We start from the raw sequence: 19,051 nt of genomic DNA, 5'->3' as shown, positions 1-19,051 counted from the left end.
CAGTCACATATCTTTTTATGAGAGGTAATTTACTGATCTGTACAATCTATTGAGTGATGACATCCTATGATAAGGAACTGTTTCTCATCTGAAAATCCTTGCTATTTTTATGTCTCAAATCTCATCATTGCAAGCAGAAGACACAAGACGCAAACCAACAAACCCATCCATTATGCATTACCATTTTCTCTTGCTTGCCTTGTTTCCCAAAGTATTTTCATTGGAAGATGCCCAGCAGCATGCATTTAGATTAGTTTATTAACAAGATCGTTAATCAAGTATTGTTTCAAGACACTTCGTTGATCAGCAATTCTTTTGTTTTAAATTAACAAGACTCTTAAGAAGATGTTGATCTGAATTTCAAACTTCCGATGCATTCCGTTAGCCAAATCAGTTCATTCAGCAGCAAAGATTATTCCTTGCTTCATCAAGATTTTGCAGCTCTATGAGTATTACCAGAATAAGGCAGATGATGTCTTCCCACGCTTTTCATGGTTTGCTATAAATTTTATATTAATTTTAAAGTATAAATAAGCAAATAAATTGCACCATGTGAAATATTGCGCATAAGGAATGATGGGCTCAATTTGGTAGTCTCTAAGCATTAAACTTTACCGAGCTTCGCTAGATAAACAAAACAACATCAAATTAATTAAGCTATGTTACTGAGATGCCAGTTCTTAAAGAAACTTCTGGAAGAGAGGCAAATGTAAAGTAACAGAAATGTGAAGTTGAAAGAAAGTTCAGCATAGGCTGTGTTTGTACAGCCCATTTATAACTTTATAAGCATATTCATTTCATCTATTCCTGATTTCCACCTGTTTGACTGTTTGATTTTATCATGAACTACTCCTCATACTGAATTTATATTATTTTTGGGTTGTCAATGTCTGTCCTTTTGTCTTTGTTTGCATTGCCTGTTTAATTGTTTGAAATAACAATAATAGAAATAAAATTCCACATAAAAGTGCCTTTATTGAGAGAGATGTGCCTAGGATGCATTTTTCTGACCACTGGTCCTCTTAGCTAGGGATGATGGGAGTTGTAGTCCCAAAACATCAGGAGGGCCTTGCTTGCCTATGCCTGGGCTAAACTAAACTTAAGATTGGAAAAATAAGAATCTGAGAGAACCTGAAATGGAACAATTCTCCCATTCTTATTTAAAGGAATCAGCTTTGTACACTTAGCGGCAAGTCATTAGGTGTTTAATACCTGAGAGGCAAGAAATCAAGTGGTATACATGAATGTGAGGAACCATCTCATAGAGCCTACCCGTAAAGTGGTTCCATATTTGGCACTGGACCTGTGCAAACTCCGCCTTTCTGCACTTTGGTAATGCCTGAGAGAAACTGATGTAACCATGTGGGGAGCTGTTCACGCAAATTGATCTCCATGTGCTGGCTGTAACTTAGAATAAAATGGCCCTGAGGCAAAAAACAAAAACAAAAGAGGTACCGAACAGAACTACATAGCTCCAAATGGTGTGAAATTATAGCACACTGTTTTCTCTAATATTAGCTGACAATGAGGATCATTAGTCTTGACGAGAATTTCAATAACATCTTCATTAGAGTAGAAAATTATGTGCCAGAGGTCTGGTTAATTAGTGTATTGGTTCCTTTCTCTTCTATTTAAAACAGTTTATTATCAAAGTGACACCAGGAGGTATGGAATAAGAAGTAGCAGGGATAGCTGCGGGTTGAGGGGGTGGAATAAAAGGAAGACGACATTGACAAGTATAATGGTCAGAAGGAATGATGCAACAATGCATCCACATAAAGTTCTTAAGGTACCACTTGCTGCATGGACCCCTGAAGAGCTGCAAAGTACTCATTTGTAGAACTTTTGCCTAACCTCATCTTTAATGATAGGAACCCACAGAGCACAGTATTATCTCCACATGTTTCTGTTAATTTAATAGTCTCTGCTGTGCATGGGTTCCTTGAGCATAGGTTGACTCCTTTTCTTTTTGCTTTTTAATCAGACTTTGACTGTAAAGTCTCCTGGTCCACCTGCATATCAGCTCACTTCTGCTTAAGGCAGGGATAGGACAACTTGTGGTCCTTCAGAGATTGTGGGACTCCAACACCCATCAACCTCATCTAGCACAGCCAATCACCAGGGATGATGGGAAGTGTAGTCCAGAAACATCTGGAAGGCCATGGGTTGTCAATCTCTGGTTTGAAGGCTGTCGTGTCCTAACCCGGACACTTTGCACAGCAGGAAACCTTGCATCCTATGCAACTGGTACAGCCAGTTTTCCAGTGCTGCATTTGCCAAGCCTTGTAACTCTTGTAACCATTTTTTTTAAGGGCTTTCTTCCTCAGCAAGGTGGAAAGGGAGAGGGTGGGTCTTGTCCAAAGGACTGCTGAAGCACTATTGCAAAGGCACAACTACTTGGGAGCCTTTAAAAGAAATTGATGACCCTAGTTTGTATGTGACACTAAGCCAGGGGTAGGTAACCTAAGGGCCGGGGGGCTGGATGCGGCCCAATCACCTTCTCAATCCAGCTCATGGACGGTCCAGGAATCAGCATGTTTTTACATGAATAGAATGTGTCCTGTTTTTACATGAATAGAATGTGTCCTTCTGAGTTATTTGTGGGGCATAGGAATTCATTCATTTTTTAAAGCCATGTTTTGGAGTAGAGTGCTGTTATGGTCCAGGCTCATGGTTTATCTTGCTCCAGACATTCCACAAGCTGTAACCAACGTTTGCTCTTACATTAAAATTCCATATTCCTTTCATATTTTTAAAGTGGAGTTTTGTCTCTTCCTTTTTGGCACCTTAAAGTATTAAGAGGTACTGAGTGGTGTGTATGTATATATGGAGATGAGGTGTGGGTATGGGTGGGGAGAGAGAGCATCACTCCAGATTTCAGCATTGGTTTGTGTTGGGAGGGGATATTCCACCCTGGAGCAAAGCAGCAAACGTTTTTTGCTTACAACAATTTGAGTGTTTTCAACTTTAAATATAATCCTCCATAGTTCTGCTTTAAGAAGCAAGCAAACAGAGCACACATATCTGCTTTGTTTTAGTAGGGGGGGGGGTGAGAATCACCCACCGTGCTTCAGAACTCCAAAGAAAGTTTTTAGACAGTCTCACTTCTTGTGGACCTTAAACTAGTAAAACATAAGAGTCAAAGAAAAACAGAGAGATATATTAGACACCGGATTGCCCCGTTAAAGGTCTATTGCTATTTTCATCTAATTCTATTGCCGGTTCTCAGAGGATGGGGTGTAGAATCACGAATTTGCCCTGGCTGTAGAAATATGATTAGTTATCTGACTAGGTAAAAAGGAGTGCTAGCTGGAGTGTTATTGTGGTCTAGTTTGCCACTCTTATCTTCTTAGGATTTGGCTTATGGAAATTGTAATTTGAACAGCTCCTCATTCTGAGTGGGGAGATCATTGCTGAGCCAAGTCCAAAATGGGTAGTTGTTTGGCTTCTGTTTACTCAAAATGTCCAGTGTAATAAAGGTAAGTGGGGAACTCCCATATACTAAAATAGTCCAAGCACTTTCACAGGATATGTCAGTATTATTATTATTATTATTATTATTATTATTATACATTTTGCCAAGTATGGCCGGGCTTGTTTGAACATTTTTATCAACTACTACAGCATATATTTAATTTAGGAAAGAAATATTATATCTCATCCATGCTTCTATGTGTTGTGCCAAATGCCATATAATACACCTTAAAAGCCACAACAGTGCAAATTTGCTGCTGGTTCAGCAAGTGTCTATTGGTATCTATGGCTTTGTCAGAAAGTGATAAAGCAAAATGCTTATTCATCTCAGTAAAAGAATGTAAGTCCCATTTATTTCAAATGAAATTCAGAGCCATGCTGCTCCAGTTTTTGTATGAACACTGTATCACTTTCATTTAGCGGCTGCAAATCTTAAAGCTCTATAAAACTGCCTTTCGGAGAGGAAAAATATGATGTTTACTTAGTGATAAACAATTTTCCATTGAGAGAGGATGCTGGCAGGAAGATGAGTCATGTGAATATTGGAAATTAAAAAGTACTGACAGCATGTTTATTTCAGAGAAACTCCTATTTAATAAAACAACAGCTTGAAGTCCATGGGACAGGAATGTTTCTCACCATATGACGATCACAATTCCTGGTTTTCAGTTAGGAATGGGCAGAACAAGATCACTGTGAAATATTAACTATCATTAGTTATGCACTCTGCACTTCTATAGTATTTCTTCACTTTAAACATTTTAATTGATCCCATCAAATTCATACTGCAGCTTAAACCTTTTTCCTTTTCTCCCTGTGTAGATGATTAAGCTGAGAGAAAGCCAATTCACTCCTATCCTTTGTATCCATTTGGTCAGAATCCTGAGAACCTATTTGCCACACCTGTAGCATCCTTCTCAGGTATTTCTACAAAAGCATAACTCCATGCAGAGTTGCTAACGTTGTGTGTAGTCTGCCTACTGATATCAGTTTGGTTTTCCACTACTGTGAAAAATGTGCATGTCCCTTGCTAATCACTGCAAGATTGAACTCAGTTATGCTCCATCTCAACTTTTCTTGGGGAGTCTAAAAAACATCCTACATGAAGATATTGGGTATCAAATGGAATTGGCTCCCACAAAATGTAGTGATGGCTCAGGTGGCTTTAAATTCACAGAGGATAAGGCTTCAGTAGCTACTAGGCATGGTTGGTTTTTCTATTTCCACTTCTGGAGGTAGTATGCTTCTGAACACCAGTTTCTTGAGGGGTGCGTTGCAGCATTCAGGTCCTGCATCTGAATTTCCAAAGAGAATCTGTTTGGCCACTGTGAGATAAGAGGCAACGAGATGGGATGGGCCTTTGGGCTGAATCAACAGGGCTTGGCTTATGCTCTTATGATTTCTTATATGTATATTTTGATAGGAAAACATCAAGCTCTTCTATTGTAATAATTGGATTTTAAAATGCTTGATTTGGGGGCTAGAGTGTACCCACTGAGCACAATCTATCCTTCTGTATAAACTTTATTGATATTTTACTTAATTACTTAATTTTATACTAATCTCAGGAAAGTGGGTACAGGATTGTAGCCTTCATCTTCAGGTCCCCAAAAGTTTCTTACACTTCGTAAGTTGCTTTGAGACGCTTTTGTTCAAAAAGTGACAAATCAATGTATTTAATAAAAACAACACATAAAACCAATATTAAAACTTCACTAAACTCAGATCATTAGAAGAGGAAGAGAACATCAAATGATAATTCAGCAATTTGTAATTAAAAACCATGGGGGCAAAGGAAATATATTTGCTGCTCTGTTGCAAGCAGTTGGGTAGCTAGACCAAGATGACCATGTGCTATTTCATTGTGAGGCACAGAATTAACATTTCTCTCCCTCCTCCCTCCACCATTCCATGATTTACAACTGATTCTACATTCCTGATATGTTAGAGCACAACAAATAAATAAAACAAGTTTGCCAGCCCTGATAAGAAAAGATATACTTAAAGTGGGTGCAGTTTCACATTTAAACTCACTTAAATCATACCACTTTCATGGAATAAAATGGAGTTTGCTTTTGCTGCCATGATGCTAATAATCACATATACCTTGGGAATAAGCACCATTTTGTCATAGAAACAAGAGAGTGTGTTATCTGTATTCTGTTTTCTTAGCATTTGTTATAGTACAAAGCACCCTTTAATAGAGCTGCTTATAATCAATGATTCTCAGCATCATTCAATTCGTCTCCAGCATTGTTGACATTATTGTCTTTACCAGCCCATGTATTACCGAAGTGTTATGTTTTATTAGCTGGACTAACTGATAATCATGAAAATTTACAGTTTGGAACTATGAGCCTGGAAATGAAGTTTAACTTACCAGTCAGCCATAAAGCAAAATCTGTTTCGTATTTTATTCCTTTTTCACTTTAACCTTCTTACTCTGGCCTACACATGTGGAAAGATGACCATTTGGAGAAAACTGTTTAAGTATCAACCGTTTTTTGTAATCTGTGATTGTAAATGGGTAGTCTTTTGGACTGGCAAGAAATTATCTTATTTATTGCTTACTAAAAGGCTCTCTGTGTTGTGAATGAGCCCAGCGTATGGTTGGCTAGCATCTGATGGTCTTTTGTAAAAGTTAAAACATTCATATAATTTTCCCTTTATTGCTCTGCTTGAACAATAAGCAAAATCAGAAAACAAATACAGAGCTTTTCAAAACTCCACAGGCAGTGTTCAAGATAGCTATATGTTGTAAAGGGCTGGTGTGGTGATCCCAGGTTTTTAAAAAAGTGCAAGCAAGAATGCATGCTACCCAGCCACCTTTTAATTAATTTAAGGTAAAAAATAGAGCACAGACAGACTTCTGCTTCCCCTCCTCAAAAATATGAACGAGGAAAGTGACTTCCTATTACTAGCACCACAAAAAGGTCCTGAACCTATTTGTGTGCAATTTGATAGATTTAATCCACTCTGGAAGACCTCCTGCACCTGTAACTTTCATCCACTTTGCCCAAAAGGTGCAAAAGTTGTAGTCATTTGTACATCTACAAGTTGTACAAATGTACATTCCCCAATACACTGTACATTCCCCATTAAAATGGATGGGGAACATAGGGCTTCATTTTACACAGAACTACTCAGAACCTGAAACACAGATCAAAGCAGAGAGCAACTCAGAAATGGAGTGGATTTTTTAAAACATCAACAGCTGCAAGGTGAATCTTAGGTCCAGTGTGAACACCACTAAACATTCTTTAAACACACCTATGTAAGGCTGGATGAATTATTACATTATGGCATAACAATCTAATACATGTTAAACGATCCTTATCTCTTTAATCTGACAACCTCCTTTCTTTCAGACACAGTGATCTCCAATAGAACCACGCCTCTTTAAAAACAACTTTTACTCTATTTCCTATAACCCCAAATGTTGCCTTCTCCCTTTTTGTTCTTCATAGTTTTGAAAAGGCTTGGCATCCCTTATTACTGACCTCAGCAAAACTAAAAATACACACTGCAACTATATACTTCATAAGCAAAAAGCTTAATATCATGGCCTAGATACATTTCGCAGCTCTAGGTCAAAGCTCCGAATGCACGGGTGTTGGTGGACTGGGTAATCCATCTTGATTGTAAGACGCCCTCTTCAATCAAACAGTGGTTTACTTCTTGTTTCTTAAGTGGCTTCCTTGTACAATACACTTAGCCGTAAATGAAACAAATAGTCTCTCTTTTCTGCTCTTAACTCTCTTCCATGAAAACCTTGGGAGAAAATAACAGATAATTGCTTCAAAAAGTGATTTGAAAGTTCCAACATGGTGCATTTCGCTCAATCCATCTTTTTCTCCATCTTATTGTGTTTTTAACATTTCTGTGCTATTTATAGTTCTCAGAAGGTGAAGATATGTAAATGCTAAAGCACCATTTGTTCTTGGGCACAATCAGCTGCAGAGAAACTCTGAAATATCACAAGATCTGTTCTTGTGAGATTTCCATTCTCATGCTGTCAAAACAAAAAGATAAGCAGGCAAGTCTCTTTCTTTTTGCAAAGTTGATGAATGTAACACTGTCATCGATTGCTGGTTGTCTACTTGGAAGAAGGCCTGGGACAAAAAAGAGACAGGGGTGTCTGTGTGGTGGTTCTTATAGATGAATGTGGTATGTCTTCAAACTCCAGAACAGCAAATGTCATATATATCTTTGTAAACTATTTATACCTGGGTATTTACCTAACAGGGGATGCGGGTGGCGCTGTGGGTTAAACCACAGAGCCTAGGACTTGCCGATCAGAAGGTCGGCAGTTCGAATCCCTGTGACGGGGTGAGCTCTTATTGTTCGGTCCCAGCTCCTGCCAACCAAGCAGTTTGAAAGCACATCAAAGTGCAAGTAAATAAATAGGTACCACTCCGGCGGGAAGATAAATGGCATTTCTGTGCACTGCTCTGGTTCATGCTGGCCACATGACCCGGAAGCTGTACACCAGCTCCCTCAGCCAATAAAGCGAGATGAGTGCCGCGACCCCAGAATCGGCCACAACTGGAGCTAATGGTCAGGGGTCCCTTTACCTATTTACCTAACACAGCCCCCTGCCACCCAAAATGTGTCTTCCAGAGATAGGATCTATGACTTACATAATGGACTGCCTTACCCCATATATCACTTCACAGCAAGGGTGTCCTTAAATGGGCCGCTGCTGAGAGTCACATGCCCCAGAGGTGTGCTTTTAGCGTTGCAGCTCCAGTCCTCTGGAATCAATTACTAGCCAAAACTCGACAGCTGCCCTGCATCATGATGCTTATGCACTTACCAAATACATTGTTGAAGTATATTTACAAAATATTAATTGTACATCTGATGAATAGTTTTATTGTTTATAAAGGTTATAGGAATGGTCTTAACATTTTACAATGCATTTTTATCATGTTGTACACTACTTTGATGATCTTGGGCTGTTCAGCAGTTTATAAATATGTAAAATAAGTAAATGAAAAATTGATGGTCTCATATTTGAGGGGAAATAGCTGGTGATGCTACTGTATCTTGTTGCTTGCAAAGTTTTTGGGGTAACCAGGCAGGGTTAGCTACAATACATCCATTTTCCAGCTGCTGAACTGCTATTTCTTCTCAGAGTGATTTCCTTCCTAATCTGCTTTGTCCTCAGTTGATCACCTGCAAGCTTGTTAATTTGCAGTGTTGCTTCCTCCTAGCTCATGGTTTTTTGTGCCTTCCTCTTAGTCCTGATCACTTTCTGAATCTCAGCTGTTCACCAAACTCATGATACAATGTGCCCTTTGTGCCATTTCAGAGCACTCATGCAGAGGGTGTAAGACTGAAGTCAAGCAAAAGAGTTTCCCCTGCATTTTCCAAATCAAAAATCTTCCATGCTGTTGAAGATGTTGAAAACCAGGACCTCCGGCATTCTGAAATGCTAGTGGTTCAACACACAGGGTCAGCTAGACATCCATGGCTTTGTCGTCTTAATGCATGGATGAGAAGATGGCGTCGGAAGGAGAGGTTTGAAATTGTTGGGCACTGTGGAACATTTTGGGACAAGACAAGCCTGTACAAAAGGGACAGGCTCCACTCCACTTAATCCAAGATGGAACCAGACAGTTAGCACTTAAAATCAAAAAAGTGGCAGAGCAGCTTTTCTTTTTTTCTTTTTTCTTATCATTTTATGATTTTCATTTTTATACATTTCAACAATTTTACAATCATTTTAATATTTCAAAACTCAACTTCCTTCCCTCTCTTTCTACAGTTCCTTAAATTTAGTTTTTACATTTTCTGCATATTCCAAATTAACTAATTTACTCCTTTATTCCTCTACTTTAAATATATACTCTTATAAAACCACAGGTTATTACAACATCTTGCCAATGTTCTTATCTATTTACAGTTTATTTATAAATATTCAATAAAGCAGTTTTTATAAAAAGTTTGTTATCTTGATTTCTTATTTTTCCTGTAAGTTTCACCATTTCTGCATATTCCACAAGTTTTTGTATCCATTCTTTTTTCACTGGGACTTCTTTTTTCCATTTTTGGGCAAGTAGCATTCTTGCCACTGTAGTCGCATACATGAATAAATTTCTATATAGTTTGGGTAGTTCTATCCCTATAATTCCCAAAAGGAAAGCATCTAGATTTTTTTTTTTAACATAAGTTATTTTAAACATCTTTTTCAATTCATTATATACCATTTCCCAGTAAGCTTTAAACTTACTACAAGATCACCACATATGATAAAAATAACCTTCTTTCTCTTTACATTTCCAACACTTATTTGATTTTCATTCATACATTTTTGCCAATTTACTAGATGTTAGGTACCAATGATATAACATTTCCATATAATTTTCTCTTAGACCATAACATGCTGTAAATTTTATATCCTTATTCCACAATCATTCCCATGCTTCCATAGCTTTATTATGACCAATATCTTTCTCTCCCGTTCCAATAATATCGTATACATTTTAGACAGCACTTTTACATTCCATTCCAACAGATCTCTCTCCAGTTGTGATATTTGTTCCCCACCTTTTGGCTAAGATCAATTGTTGAGGGCAGAGCAGCTTTCCAACTGATTGCGGTGAGGAGTCGAGGGACACAGTAAGAACAGAAAGTGGGACTAGATAGTCCACTGGCCTGATACAACAGAACGATTCTTAAGTTCGTATATTCCTGCCATAGGAAGTAATGGATAACAGTAGGTTTGCCAATTGCCCTTTTTGTTATAATTCCTAGTGACCCCAAACTCATAAAAGAATAAATGCATCTTTTTTTCAAGAACCAGCCATTTGAAAGCATTTAAATAAATCAATAAATCAATAAAGGTGAAACTTGAATGATGGAGCAATGCTGAAATTCTTAACAGCTTCTCTATGCCTTTTGTTCATTTTATTGGATGGCTCATCTACATATATGTTCAGTTATGCGCATGTATTTTCAATCTCAATTCAAACAAATGAGGACCGACTGCATGCACGCACACAGATGTACATTCAAGAGTATAAAGAGAACTCTGAATTGAGGCACGGATGCTGAATTGAATAAAAATTCAAATCCTCTGCATGCAATTTAGGACTAGTTTGTGTAAGAAAGTCCGGTGTTGATGGAAAATGGTTCTAAACGCTCCTGCCAATGGAATAATCACGGCAATAGTGCAATTAACTGCCTACAGATGCATCATATGTGTTTTCAGGCACGTGTAAATGGGCATTTTGTATCACTTGGTTTGAGTCCTACTCAAATGAATTTGCCATTAAAAAAGTCAATATTTATAAATACTTCATACACAGACAAATCCAAAGCCCAGTTAAACTGAAGCATTTATATCCAATACAATATAAATCTTTCCGCTCAGTAGGATATAGCTTGCAAGCCATATCCTATTGGTCAACAAACAATGGGTAGAATTACTATGGATTATACCCTTAATGTGATTGAAGGCACCTACTGTGGTTTCACTAGGCTGGAAACTGGGGGATCCAGGTAAGCTACACAGCAGGCAGTAGAAAGAAAAGCCACACAGCAAGAAATATAATCCACAATGAGGTCTTCAAAAAGCAGATTGCAGAAACACAAGGCAATGGTATTTGGACAGAATTGCCAGGGGAAATGGAGTGTATATTCAGAGGATCAGAATAACTATATAGAACTTTCAGAGCATAAGATAGACTTCACTTAAAGATGAATGTTGAACATGCTGTATCAGTAATATGCTTTCAGCTGCATGAATCAGTCCTGAGTAAAATAGGCCAGAGACTGGGAGCAGAAAAAGATGATTCCATAGTTTAACTATGCACTGTGTCACAAAGTCATTTCTTTTTTCTCTCCTGAATCATCCAACATTCGGTTTCATCGGATATTCAGGAATTCTAGTGTTATGAGGGCAGCAAAGCTTTTTTGTCTCCACTGTCTCCACACCTCCATCATGCCGCTTCTTACATGCTTTTCTCTAAAATAAAAAGCCCAATTTTTGCAGCATTTTCTCATTGGGGGGTTGCTCCACCCCTTGATCATTTAAGTTGTCTTTTTCTAGCTCTAGAATAACCCTTTTGAGGTAAGGCACCCGGAACTGCACACAGTATTCCAGGTGTGGTCACACACCATAGAATTGTATAATGACATTATTATTTACTTTTATTTAATAAATATTATGATATTGGAAGTTTTCTTTTCCTTTCTTTTCCTCAGGATCCCTTGCATAGCATTTGTCATTTTCATAGCTGCCACATACAGATCGATATCTTCCTCAAGCTATCCACTATGACCCCAAATGACACCAGTTTCGTGTTTTGTTTTATCATGTCATTAACTATTATGGTTAAAGAGTACATTTTGCTTAAACTCAGGCCTGGTGTACACATGGAACAGACAATCCCTGAGGTGGTAGAGAGGATTGTACCGCTTTTGTCTGTAGGTGGGGGAATGCCAATTTTAAATGCTTTCCATGTAAAACAAAAACTCAGAAGGAACATAACCCTAGCACATTGGAGATACACATTCTACTTTACTATTTAAATTAGTTCTAGATAAGTATTAGAATTTTTTAATTTGAACTACAATTCTGTTTGCAGAGAGCTTTTTCCACACAGAGGAACAACATTCACTCAGGGCTAGCTCAAGGCATTTTGCTGCCTCTCCCCATTCCTGGCACCAGATTGGCAGATATGAATCTTCCTTCAACACTTTCAACAGGGAAGTGTTGTCCATTACACCTGAAAACAGCAAGCTAACTTAAGGCAGACCTCATGGTGTATACACAGCTCTGTGCTCCGAAACCTCCCTGCTGTCCCCTACCTCTCAATATCTGTCGCCTAAGGCAGCTGCTTCACTCTCCCTACAGCTGGCCCTGCATTTGAATGCATTGTTAAACACCACTCTCAATCTTTGCCAAGTGGTAGCAAGTTTCCAGAGGGTTCCAGGCGCTCCCTGGGGGATGTGTTTCCATTGGAAAACCAAGGCACAGTAGAGTCTGCAGTGTCTTAAAAATATGGCTTATTAACACATATTTACACCAAGAAACCTTCAATGGAGGGGGGGGGTGCAGAACCTTACATCCCAAGAGTGTCTTTCATTGCTCCCCTCATAGCTTCATCAAGCTTGGATACATAGCAGCAGCCAGTCATGGCCCTTGGTCTCTGGGTGCAGCCAGCATCACATGGAGTTGTCCTCCTTCTTGTTCCCTTACCCAATACCTCTGTGTAAAAGGACAACTTTTGTTGTGTGTGACATCATGCCCATGTTGCCCGGGCAACCTTCCCCATGGTTACTGGTAGGGTCATTGTAATGTAGATGGCTTTTGCAATGGACTAAGGGTAGAACCATCACCTCCCTCTGTCCCTCTGTCTGGCAGAAAAACAAGCTCAGCCTTTCAGCTCTGATTAAACCCTAGCACCCAAGAATCTAGAGGGGAAAATATGGTACCCAGGGATCTAGGGGATCCCTGTTCCCCCAGTAACCCATAACAGTATGACTACTGCTTTGTCAAAAATGGTACCATCCATTCTTCCTCCTCAGAAGCAGCATCACCTCATTCTATTGTGTGCCGCTCAGGCTTCATTCTGCAGTCTTCACCTTGCTGATGCTTGATAAAGTTAGAAACCCAAACTTACTATAGGACTCGAGAGATTGTCCCCATGGGAAATAACCACATGCAAAGTCTGAGAGAGGAATGACCTGAGAAAGCCTGGGCAAAGGTTTTGAATTGATAGCAAGTCATGTGTCCCCGCCTTCCCCCCTACAGGCAAATAGTGCTGCGAGTCTTTACAGCACATCCCTTGGCAGCTGGTGTAGTGCTGGCAACAATTTTGCACTCTGCATGGCACCTAATTGAAAATCAGAAACAGATCAAAATTAAATCAAAGTTGCTCTTATGGTTTGTTGAGGGTGGTGTGAATAGACCGAACAGGCAGACAGGCAGAAAAAGATAAACAGCAGCTGGAGACAGCATGTGTGGTACGAAGCAGATGTGCAGCCAAGTAGATGATGAACCAGGAATGAAAGCAGCTAAGGAAATCTGATGTCCAAAATTGTGTCAGGAGCCAAAAACAATGGGGATTTGCTTGAGGATTTGCAATTCTGATAGAAGCACAGCCCAAGTGGGAGCAAGGGTAACGGAAGGACCATAGTACATTGGTAGGGTATCTGCTTTGCATGCAGAAGGTCCTACGCTCAATCCCCTGTTAGAGCTGGGACAGATGCATGTCTGAAATTATGGAAGGCCGCTGCCAGTTAGTGCAGACAATACTGAGCTAGATAGCAAGTGGCATAAGGCAGCTTCCCTTTGATGCTGGAGAGTGCCTTGATGTTTTGGGCCACAGATGCATGAAGTTGTCAAGAAATGTCAGCAACGGGGTCCTCATGCAGGCACAGCACAGTCTAGAATTTCACTTCTGGAGGTCTCTTAAAGGAGACAATTCCAATCTCTCAATTTGAAATTTTGCTTTTTCTTCACTTGTCTTCTTATCAATCCTTTCCGCAGGAGTTTATTGGAGCAATTTGAAATGAAATCAATGCAAGTCTGAAAGCTCAATCAATGGATATTTTCTGACTTCCAGCCTTCTAAGATGTAAGAAGACAACATTGTTCAGTCAAAAACCATCAAAGGCCTCTGCTGCAACACAGCCTCAGACAAAACCAGCTTGAGATATATATATATTAGAAGCTTGTTTCTTCTGTACATTCAGTTGCTTTTATTTTGGGTCCTATTATTCTGTATAACTGCATGATATAATATAATATAGTTAATAGAATCCTCTGTAAGCAACATTCCTGCTTATCTCAATTTCTGGTTTTCCTTAAAAAAGAAAAAGGTGTTTAGTTAGTAGATAAATGAGCCTGCACTAAATCATGCAGACATACCCAGATACCTATAAAAGGAAATAGAAATGCACCAAATTATAATTAATCCCAAAATAATATGAAAATGGTTGCTGTGCTGACTGGGGCTAATGGGAGTTGTAGTCCAAAAAGTCTGGAAGTAACCCTGCAGACGACCACAGTGTCTGGAGACTATATCAGTGACCAGAGAAATGACTGCTGGGAGGAGTGCAGAAAGAAGTGCCATGGTGCATCTGCAGCAGCATAGATGCAACAAAACATGTCTTTCCTGATTTGGTCTCTATGGCCAAAGCAGGTGCTGCAACCTTCCAGCAACTTGACCTCACCTCCAAAGTTGCACTCCTTCATTGTCTCCTGAGACAGATGGATGCCAGAACCAAGTTGAGGACAGCTGCTTTGCAAGCCATGACACAGAGGCTGAAAACCTGAACACACTTTCTGGTGAGTAAGTCCAGCTGAGCATATTCTGAGTCGACATGTATAAGACTTCACACTGAGAATTACATACTTCCCTAGGAGTGAATCCCATTGAGCTCAGTAGAACTTCCTCTAACTTCTTGCCTGAGAATTTATTGCCTGGGGTTTTTAAGCTCTTATTTCTGTGGTTTTGGTAACTTTTGGATTGTTTCTAGGTCATGTTCTACTGGCACAGGTTATAACACTGTCTTCTTTTAATGTTTCCTGATGGTGAACAGAGTTGATTGAGGTGACATCAGACAAAATCTAAAAAGAAAAGGAAAATCAACCAAATGAATAAATCCAGAGTATTGCTTTGCATTTATTATGAAATTGCTCCCATATACTGTTTTCTCAGGCCCTGTATGAGTTTCCAAAGCTTACATCAAACAAAAAAGTTTCAGGGAAGAGGTAATGGATATTAATCTTCTCAAAATTCTTTTTCTGAAAAGGCTCTGAGAAATGTGGGTGAGAACTGTGAGTAACACAGGGAATACTGTTATGAGATAAGATTGTGCTAAGGGAATGCCTGGTGTGTATAAATACCATATTATATTATATAACATAATGTGCTCTTGTTGTGTTACTACTCTCTCTTGCCTCCCTATAAAGCATTGGCTTTCAAACTCTGTTCCTAAGAACCCTTCAGAAGCATATCAGTTCAGAAGCATTCAGAAGCATAATGAACAGAGAAATAATGCCACAAAGGGTTTCCTCAAAAGCCCTTTTCAGTACATGGTGTTTTGTGACACTTCAGCAAACCCTGGGATGTGTACCCAGCAGATCAAAGTAACAGCACAAAAGCCATTACTTTCGGTGAAAGGCAGAGGAAGACTCTGGGATCACACCTGCTTCCCCCTATTTCTGTTTCTGCATCTACCTCCATGTGAAGGCAAGCAGCTGTCTGAACAAAAGCTTTGAGGTGTTGTATACACATTAGTTCTGTCCATACGACTGCATATCCTTGCCTTCGCAGCAAGGTCACCATCAGCACACATTATCATTTGACAGTTGCCCATACATCAGCAGGACCACTTATGCATGCCTTGCACCTGTCTTTAAATAATTGGAGGGGGGCGGATCTGGAAGCTGTCATTTTAATTTCACATACTGCCTTTAACTTAGTGTCATGCTGGAGCATTGTAGGAAGTTCAAAGGGCCTCGTCATTAAAGGGCTGCTGATGATGTTTAAGCAGGTACACCAGAAGACCCCTTTAACCTTGTTTTAGGGGGTTGCTGATTGGGTGGTATATAGAGAAGAGCAGCTAGAATATTGGCTTCCAACTTCACAAGTCCAAGACGGCATGTCCAATTGTCAGGGATTATGGGAGTTGTAGGCCAACAATATCTGGAGGGCACCATGTCGGCTACTTCTGATCTAGAGATTAATCATTTCTGGTTGTGGCAGAGAAGTGATACTGGAGAACATGATTGCACAGGGTTTTGCTTTGTTTTTGTTTTAAAAAACCGACACGTGGTAATGGCCACTGGTTAGATGATTAAAAGGTGATTAGACAAATTCATAGAGCTAATAGAAGCTATCGTAACAAAATAACATTTCCCATTTTATAAGTGAATACCAGATACTGGGGCAAACACTGAAAGGGCTATTTGCCATGGAGTCTTGTTTGTGGTGCTTCCAGAGGAATCCCTGGGTAGCTACTGTTCAATATAGGATACTGAACTAGATGGTCCATTAGATTCATCTAAGAAGATGCAATTGATGTTCTTTTTGATATAAATTAATCCGTGACCAAAGGCTACTTATTCTGGCCCATTTCAATGAGAAAACTGAGGAAGAACATCACAGAAAACAGAGGCTGGCGGAGGGACTGCGCCATGACAACAGTTCTGGAATGAATTTCCTGAAACACTTGTTGTGTCTTTAAAGCGACATCGGCTCCAGCAGAGATAATTGAGTTGAAATTTATGGGCGGGTATTTCAGGCACAGAATGCCAGAGAATAGAGCACCCAAAGTAATTCAAGGATCTGATTTAATTACTTTCGTTTCCTCTCAGGTTGTTCTAATATAAACCTACCTATCCCTTTGTGGCTCTGCGTGATAGCGGGATATGCTCTCCAGCAACAGCGATACAGTCATTTTATGTGTCGCAGCAAACTGCTTCAATTTATTTACTGCTGTTTTAATTTCATTAACACACTTGATAAGAGGGATTGAGCTCAACATCTCTCCTTTTATGTACAAATAACCCCCTGGGTGACATATGGTATGAAACCCAATTACTGTACATAGTAAAATGCCACCACAAATAAAAAAAAACCAAAACCCTAATTCATTTATGCTCAGAGATGAACACTTAATAAACATGCATCTGGTGCAGAATCTGTAATCACCACCTAAGCATTGCTTACAGAGCCATTTAACACATATAATTATTAGGATCAGCAGAACTGACTTGCCTTGGATGTGCAGCCTCTGGTCTGTTTCCATTTTGATTTCATTGGTTCCACTTAATGAGATGAAAACGGCATGCTCAAAGCATGTGACAAAGCTGGGCTCTCAACCAAATCTACAGAGGATCAGGTTTTCAAGCGCTCGCTAAAATTGCTGCGGAATTCTTTGAGTCCATATCGTTTGATCACGTAAAGAGCTATTTGAGGATTATAATAGGGCATTTTCAAAATGGAAATTAAGGGGAGAAAACCCCTGCAAATGTGTGGCTTCTGTTTTCAATTTGCTCTTCTTGTTTCCCATATAATCAAGGATTCCTCTGGGTAATGATGGTTTTCAAAATTTCTCCCATGGCTTTAGGGCATAAAACCTTGTGTTAAAGTCAGGCTACCATGAATGCCCAAATGCTGATGGAAGTTGATATTTATAAGCACCAGCATCATGGCAATCCTAGACAAGTATGTTATTTCCAGGCATTCATGTGTTTTCCCCACTTTGGGGACATGCACATGTGACCATCATCATTCCAGTGAATCTCTGAATGTTACCCTTCACAGTGGATTGGTCTCACCCTTACACTCCCCCCCCCCCTTGAGGTTGCACAGACTACCAGGGCACTCTGGAATCAGAAGGGACCTAGTGAATTCTTTGCTCCCAGAACTCAGGATCCTGGTTCATCACAAGAACCTCTTATGGGCTTCTCCTACTAATTTATTTATTTGTTTGCTTGCTTGCTGCCCAGCCACTTCAGACATCTTCCAGCAAATTATAAAATCACAGTAAAACATGAAACATTAAAAACTTCCTGAAACAGGGCTGCCTTCAGATGTCTTCTAAAGGTTATACATTTATCTCCTTGACATCTGCTAAGAGGGCCTTCCACAAGGCGTGCATGACTACCGAGAAGGCCCTCTGCCTGGTTTCCTGTAACCTCGCTTCTCACAGTGAGGAAACTTCCAGAAGGCCCTCAAAGCTGGATCTCAGTGTTTGGGCTGAATGATGGGGGTGGAGACGTTTCTTCAGGTATACAGAGCCAAAGTATCTTGTGCTCTTACTTCCTTCTCCTATACTGATACAATTAACAACATTAATCATTAACCTCAATTGTATCATTATTGTACTTTCCCTTTGACTCCCTAGGGATTGAAGCTGCCAGCCTCCTACTTAGCCTGTTAGTGTTGGTTGCCTGCAGCATTGAGGCAGAGGGAGCCACCCTCCTCCTTGTCCGTCTGTGCCTGACTGTTCGCCTGTTGGATGCATCAATAGCTATGAGACTTTTTCTGCCACTGCATCTTCAGCTTTTTCTCTCCTTCATTCTCTCCCTACCCACCTCCCTCTCAGCTTTTGCCTGGGCTGCCAGGGAAACTTACTGAAAATACAGCAGCATGTGCTGGTGACAGGGGCCTCCTCACAATGAGTTTTCATTCATTTGCAAAATGTGCTTGGGATTACGTGAATGCCGATTTTCACCAAACATTGGACGTTCACTAAAGCATAAAATGCATTGCACAGGGTGCCACTAGATAACAGTCACCAGTGTATTTAATGCCAGCAATCATTATGATTATTTACAAACATCAAATCAAAATGTGAAAACTCCAAGCCCAGGCATCAAGGGATTAGAAGTGGGGAAACTGTGTAGAAAAAGGCTTGTGTTAAGAGTTTAATGGAGCGCCTGCCTGTTCTACTCACAAGGAGATGATTTCATAAACTTATATATAGTCGCCAAATAAATACGTTTTCCTTTTACAAGAAAGGGCGGTCATTTATCAACCCTGAGGACACTGTCAAGAGAAAATAAGGAAAGTCAACTGCAGTAATGTTGTTGATATACTGGTTGATGACAC

General features: G+C 39.7%; 1 long non-coding RNA gene across 1 annotated transcript; it reads right to left on the bottom strand.

The window, feature by feature from the left end:
* Positions 1-6,868: 6,868 nt before the first annotated feature.
* Positions 6,869-12,672, bottom strand: LOC310851335. The gene is made up of 2 exons (XR_014567714.1): positions 12,550-12,672; positions 6,869-7,245 (listed from the first exon to the last, which is right to left on the bottom strand). It is a non-coding gene; the product is annotated as an uncharacterized lncRNA (long non-coding RNA).
* Positions 12,673-19,051: the final 6,379 nt, after the last annotated feature.

This window comes from Podarcis gaigeae, assembly GCF_964106915.1.
Source record: "Podarcis gaigeae genome assembly, chromosome: 1".
Classification (NCBI taxonomy): Eukaryota; Metazoa; Chordata; class Lepidosauria; order Squamata; family Lacertidae; genus Podarcis; species Podarcis gaigeae.
Note: the sequence above shows the minus strand (reverse complement) of the source record. Positions and strands in the feature narration are given on the sequence as shown.